Below are 7,060 nucleotides of genomic sequence, written 5' to 3'. Positions count from 1 at the left end.
CCCGGACTCCAGGATCATGCCCTGGGCCGAAGGCAGGCACTAAACCGCTGAGCCACCCGGGGATCCCAGGCTCCTAGATTCAATCAAGAATCATGACAATGCATCATATTCACCCTTAATTTCTGTCAGAGTCACAGATTTCTCTGGAAGTCTGATGATAACCGGAAACCTTTCCCCAAAACAATGCATATATGCATATCTATGTATATGCCTGTGTCTCTGCCTCTCTCTCTCTCACGAATAAAGAAAATCTTTTTTTTCTTCTTTTTAAAGATTTTATTTATGTATTCACGAGTGACACAGACACGACCCCGGGGGTTGCGTGTCTCCAGGGTCACGCCCTAGACTGAAGGCGGCGCTAAACCGCTGAGCCACCCGGGCTGTCCAAGAAATAAGATGTTTAAAAAATACAAATGAAGTAACAATAGCCTGCCACCCTCGGATCAGAACGAGCGGAGACACGAGAGTGAGAGGTAAGGAAACTAATATACTTAGGGAAAGGAGTCAACAAAGAAAATGGTTTAGAAGTCTTAGGAAATTCAAGGAAAATGAAAGATAGTTTAGAGAAAACGAAAAATGAAAGCATTAGAGATTTGCCCGGCTGGAGGCTTTTGGTTTTCTGAAGAACTTCAGAGTTCTGTTCCAGTTTACTCACCAATATTGGCAGGAAAGGGTACTTCATGTACAGCCGGGTCCAGATTAACCACATAAGGTGGAGAGCCTCGGCTATGCAGATGTCCAGTAAGCCTCTGCAGAGACGCGAGAAGAGCGGTGGAGTGAGGCCGAGGGAATGATAAGGGGCCGAGATTCCTTTATGGATCACAGCTGAAGACTTCTGCACTACGTGTCCCTCCCTCTACCTGAAACGCTCGTCCCCAGGATCCGCCTCCAGCATTCAACTCTCAGGTGAAATGCTTTCTTTTCTTGATCATCCCGCCAACAGGGCCTCCCCTATTGTCGGTCGATCACTTAATCACTTGATTCGTGTGAGGTTTCTCCCCATCACTCCCATTAAAACATCAGCTCCGATAAAGCGGGAACCTTGTCAAATTCGATCGCGGTCTCTCCAGCGCTCGAGACGGAAGAGCCGCGCAAGAAGCCACACCGTAGTAATCCCCACCCAGGGCCTGGGCGCCAGCACCGCACTAACTGCCGGCGACGTGGGAGCCCCCCCTTCCAGGGGGCGGCAGTGTCAGCGGCAAGACGATTCCAGAACAACGTGGCAAGCTGTAGCAAATACGAACTGAGGGTGCGGAGAAGAGAGCCCTAACCGAACCAGGCTAGAGCCCGAAAAGGCTCGGGGCCGGAGCTGCTGGCGAGGTCCTGAAAGCCCCACGCGGATCCCCTTCAACTCGCGAGCGCGTCCTCGAGGTCCCCCTGGCCTTCCGCCCACCACTGACAACCTCTCGAGCGCACCTCCTACTCCCGCGCCCTGTACGTCACCTGTACAAAGGTGGTCTTCCCAGATCCCGCCATTCCTAACACCAACAGACACACTGGGGGCCGAGGACCCCCCGAAGCCCGCTCCTCAGCGGCCTCCGCGGGCGCCGCCATCTTCCTCGCGCTCCGCCCGCTCCACCATAGAGACGCCGCGCACCTAGAGAGGCTTCCGTGCCGCCGCGGGCCGCAAGGGACGCTAGAGCCTCCGCCGCGCGGCCGGGGAAGGCGGAGGGGCGGGCCGCTCGCCAGAGCATCCTCGCCTCCGGGCCAACCAGGGGCAGGGGCGGGGAAATGGAGGGCAGGGGAGGAAGGGGAGGACCCGGGGGACAGGCGCTCACCGCCGCAACGGAACGAAGGGTCTGGGAGAGACGACGCTCTGGTCCCCAGGAGGGCAAGACGAGATGCGGTCCCCAAGGCAGGGCGCCCCCAGGTCGCAAATGAGGAGAGTGCGCTTCTCCTTCCGCCCCCAAGGAGCGGGGGACGGAGCCGCCGGGGAACTGGCTGCTGGGCCTTATTCGGCAGCCGACGAGGTTCAGGAGCTCAGGGCTGGACAGGCTGGGACTGGGGCGGAGTGCGACCCCGGGGGTTGCTGGGCGGCGCCGACCCCCGGGAGCACAGAACCGAGAAACTGCGGAAACGTTCCGCAAGGGGGCCGCGTCCGCGCGTCGGGGGCCCCTGACTCGAGCGCTCCTTCCTTGGCGGTCCCCCTCGGTGAGCCTCACCGTCGCCTTGGAGACGGACGCTCGGATTCCGGGAGCAAGTAGGTACTGAAAGGGGCGCTTTTCCCTCCACGGAAGTGTCCCCGGATACCGGGAAGGGGCTGGAAAAGCCGGGAAATGTATTGCTGCTCTCGCCCACCTCAGCGGGTCCCGTCGCCCTTTGTGGCTACTGCAGTGTTCAGTGAATCTTAAACTCGAGGTTTCACACCCACGCGCTGCCACTGCTGGCGTCGTTTAAATTCTCTGAACTTGTTTTCTCCTCTCTAAAACGGAGGGAATGCCTTACGGGGGTTGTAGTGAATGCGTGCTTGTAAATTGTAAGCCACATTCATTCATCTCTACCCTGGTGCCTCGCAGAGTGCAGAACCATAATAGGTACTCAAAAAATTTTTCTCATGTGAATTAAAGTATACTTGTGCATTTTGTGTTTACTAAACTTTCATTAAGAATTGATGGGGAGGGGCAGCCCGGGTGGCTCAGCGGTGTGGCGTCGGCCTTTGGCTCCAGGCACGATCCCCGAGTCCCGGGATGGAGTCTCAGGTCAGGCTCTCTGCCTGTGTGTGTGTGTGTGTGTGTGTGTGTCTAATGAATAAATAAATAAAATCTTAAGAAAAAAAAAGAATTGATGGGGGAATGTCTTACTTGTTCTTCCTTCAGGTTTGCTAAGGACTCTAGGAGTTCCTCTCCACCGTATCTTAGTTTAATAAATGATTTTTTCAAGCCAGAGAAGCTAAGCAAGTCAGAGATGAGGTTTAAAGAAAAGGCAGTGGTGGAAATGACAAAGCTGAACAACCAAATAAAACAAGCTCAAAGCCAGCAAGAGTCACTAATGGAGGAAACCAAGCAGCTATATGCTGAGAAGTTACTTGTCCAGACTGAAAACAAATTCTTCCTGGAATATCTAACCAACAAAACTGAAGAGTATAGAATGCAGCCTGAAAAGCTGTGGAACAGCTATTTACAAAAAAGTCAGGAGATTGAACAAAGGAGACGAGACTATGCCTCCAAATATGCGAAACAAACTTCAGTGTTTAAAAGGGAGCTTTTGCAGAAGGAAAAGATCCAATGCAACTTAAAGCAGCAGTTGCAGACACTGAGGAAAATTTCACTGTTAAAGGAGAAACAGGAGAGAGAAATCCAGATATTACAGGACGAGAAAAAGAAAACCCCAGCTGAGACAGATGCCAAGAAACAGGAAATCCAGGTCCAGTTACTCCAGGAAAAAGCATTTCTAGAGAAACAACTGAGTGAGCCAGACATGGGGCAGTTGGGAAAGAGGAAAAGAAAGGAGCTTGACGGGAAGGCCCAGGCCTTGGAGTTGGAAGCAAAGCAGTATACTTTTGAGTTCTACCGTGGCATCAGGAGAGAGAACCGGGAGTTACGGAAAAGAAGTTACTGCAGCAAACTCAGCAGTGCCAGGAGTTGCAAGCTACTAAAAGCCAGTTAGAAAATCAGAAGCAGCAGCTGCAGCTGGAACAGTGGTATGTGGAGGGCTTAATCCGGGCGAGGCAACGATTGCAAAGAAGGCGTAATTGGTGCCCAGGACAGGATGCTCCAAGGACCACATTAACCTCTGAGTACCAAACCAAAGATTAATCCAAACCAATTCCTAAAATAACACTGCGTAAATAAAGACTGGAGCAAGTATTCTTATAAACCGATGGCTGCATAAACTTAGTTAGGAAGGCTTTAGGATCTCAGATTGCTATGGCAAAGTATCCATCATGATGTGTTAGTGTGAAATATTAGGTGCATTTTTCCAGCAGTACTGCTGGATATTTGTGCCACCAGCTTCCTTTAATTAGATTTTTCCTTAATTAGATCTTGTTAATAAATGGGATGTTCCTCAAATCTCTAGATAACACCATTTCCCAAACACCAGTACATTAAACTAGCTCAAGAGACCACCTGGAGGTAGTGAAAGGAAGACAGTGGTGTGATTATTTCGTGTGGCCAAGTTAGATTTCTAAGAGTAGCATTTCAGATTGACTTTATATAATACCTTCCTCTCTGTAAACAAACTGCTTATCCTCATGCCTCCTGGCCAGCTCCACACAGAAAAGGGAAAGTGATCAAAAAAAAAAAAAAAACAACAACAAAAAAAAAGGCAAAGTGCTTTTAAGGTCTTTTTCAAGTTTGCACCACTGACCAGGCAGCTGCTTCTATAGTTTTGTCAAGAGTGGAAAAGTAATTTAAGCAATATGTTCATTAAGAGCTAGGCAAAAAAAAAAAAAAAAAAACACTGGGCAGAATGACCTTTTGTCTAATGCTCAGCCCCTACAATTTTAGCTTTGAGTAAATTAAGGGAAGAGCAGATATTAGGTCAACTCTTAACTTTTGAAAAACCTTTTCTGTCAAGAAATACATCTAGCATTAATGAGGTAACTGAATGCCTCTACTTATTTCAGGAAAATATGTGAAAAACGTTTTAAAATATTGGGACAACTGTAAAGAGTCTTGTGCCGTCTATTTCCCTAACAACATTCTGAATTCTAAGACAACGAGTAAGATTACTTAAATATAAGTACTTCAGGTTTAGGTCACTTCTACATTTTCTTACTATGTGTGTACCTGATAGTACATTTTGAAATGCCTTTTATAATTAAAAGTGCCTTATATTTATGTCTATTGAGAAGAACAAGCTTTGTGCAGTGGCAGTATCCATCATAGCCAAAGAAGTTTATTGCTAATTTAGAAGAACTGGAAATAATATTTTTAATTAGTAAGACTTTTATGGTAGTTTTTAAAAATTTTTTTGCACTGAGGACATATAGACGGTTAGACTAGTTATTTATTTGCATGCTGAATCCTAGTACAGAAATATAATCCCACATTTTAACATTGCTCCTCTATGGGAAAATAAAGTCAACTTTATGTAATCCAGAAATTGTCAGTGATTAAAAACTTCAAAATAATTTTCCTGAGTTTTCAGTTTCATGCCTAGGTAAAAATGAATTCCTTTAAAATTGTGGAGTAAAACGTTTTTTCTCCCTCAATGCCTTCACCGTCTACCTTTAACAATGTTTTTAATGTGTAGCTTATTAGAAATAAAAACCTTAGATTATACTGTATCCGTTGACTTTTCCCCAGTAACGGATTTCCTGTTTCATCACTTTTCTCTTACTACTGCTTCTGTATATCTCATTCATACTAGTATGGATATAATAAAACCAATTTCGATACAGAAAGTAGAATTTTAGATAGTATGCAGGTAACTTAACCTTCAGTTCTTGAGCCGAAAATACAGAAAGACTGAATCTGAAAAATGGTAACCAACACAAATTTGAAGCCTTATTCTCTGTAGATGCAAAAATGTGCCAAAAAGCGTAGGAAAATACATACCAAGGCTCGATAAGGAGTTAGAAAGCAAGAGGGATTTAGAATCTTAGTATTCTGCTGTTAATTTCCCTCCTGCCTTTGCTGTCCCAGTTACCTAAGTGGGGAGTGGATAATTTCCATCTCATACGTTTCTTTTTCATTCCTATTATCCCAGATCATGAATCTGGTGTATTGCTGCTTTACGTCTGTCCCTTTCCAAGTGAGGCTTTGAGAGCCTGAAGACTATTTAGAGAGTGAATCATCTGATAAAGATAATTTGAAATGCATACCTGCAAGTGAGCAGTAGGCTGGCCAACTAATACTTCAATCTACTTTGAATCTGCTTTGCAATGAAGAAAACTAAACACAGTGATGTTACAGAAAGTGCATTTAGGTGGAAAAGGACCTCCGAGGTGAAATGTAGGTTAAGACCTAAATGATACAATGAAGCCTACCTTGCAAAGCCCAAGGAAGAAGCCATTCCAGGCAATGGGAACAGTGTATGCAAAGGTCCTAAGATGGGAATGAGCTTACTAGGTTCCAGGAACAAAAAGGTCAATATGGCTAAAGGTTAGCTGGGGAATGGTCAGAGAACAAAGGAGTAGGGGAAGAAGAGGCTAAATGGGTTGGCAGGAGGAGGAGAAGGCCTTGTGGGACAAGGAGGGAGTGATTTGGATTCTAAGTGGAATGGGAAACCAGCAGGCTTTGAGCTGGTGAACGAGCTCTGATTTACAAGTTTAAAAACTCACTAAGGCTGTTATGTGGAGTGTATCCAAACCAGTAAAAATCAGAAGGAAACAATTAGGAAACTTATAGTCTAGGCAAGAGGTGATGATGGTTTGGAGTAGGGCGCTGAAATAGACGTAAATAGAAAGAAGAGCAGACTAAAGGGTGAAGGGAAAATGAAAGGTTAAGACAAGTAACATTTCTAAGGTGTTCCCTATTAAAGGAGGTGAGCAGAACAGTTTGTGGGCACTGATTTTTTAAAAGAAGTATTTCAGACACAAAATACAGAAGATCAGAACAAACTCACTATCCACCTTAAGAAATAAGAACTTAAAAATTCACTTGTAGTCCTTCTGAGTCCCAGAAGCACTGTCCTAAATTTGGTGTTTATCATTCCTGTGCATGTTTTCATGCCACGTATACATATACATATGATATTAAACTATAAATGTATACTACATACACATATTTACATATATAGCATATAAATATATTTTTATATATCCATAAACCATATAGAGCATTGTCTTTAAGCCTTTTATAAATGGCCTACTTCATGTATTCTGTAACTTGCTTTTCCCAGGAATTATTTTTGAGATGTATTCATGAAACAAGGAGCCTTAATTTTATCGCTGTATAGTATTTCAGTATATAACTGTATCCCGATTTATCCCTTCTCCTGATGGAAGATTAGATTAGTTTTAAAGTAGGTTAACAAAGAGACCCAAGAAGGTATAGTGCCTCAAATAACAGATCTTTTTTCTCTTCAGATAGATGTTCCTGGTTGGTGATTAGTTCTTCATGGGGTGATTCGGGGCATCAACCATTTCCATTTTGTGCTCTGCCACCCTCTAAAG

The 7,060-nt window shown here is 45.1% G+C and overlaps 1 pseudogene; it reads left to right on the top strand.

Annotated features, from left to right (window-relative positions):
* Window positions 1-2,210: 2,210 nt before the first annotated feature.
* Window positions 2,211-4,010, top strand: LOC119878762 (annotated as a pseudogene).
* Window positions 4,011-7,060: the final 3,050 nt, after the last annotated feature.

This window comes from Canis lupus, unplaced genomic scaffold (genome assembly GCF_011100685.1).
Source record: "Canis lupus familiaris isolate Mischka breed German Shepherd unplaced genomic scaffold, alternate assembly UU_Cfam_GSD_1.0 chrUn_S1883H2082, whole genome shotgun sequence".
Classification (NCBI taxonomy): Eukaryota; Metazoa; Chordata; class Mammalia; order Carnivora; family Canidae; genus Canis; species Canis lupus.
The sequence above is the reverse complement of the archived record's forward strand: the minus strand, read 5'-3'. Positions and strand labels throughout refer to the sequence as shown.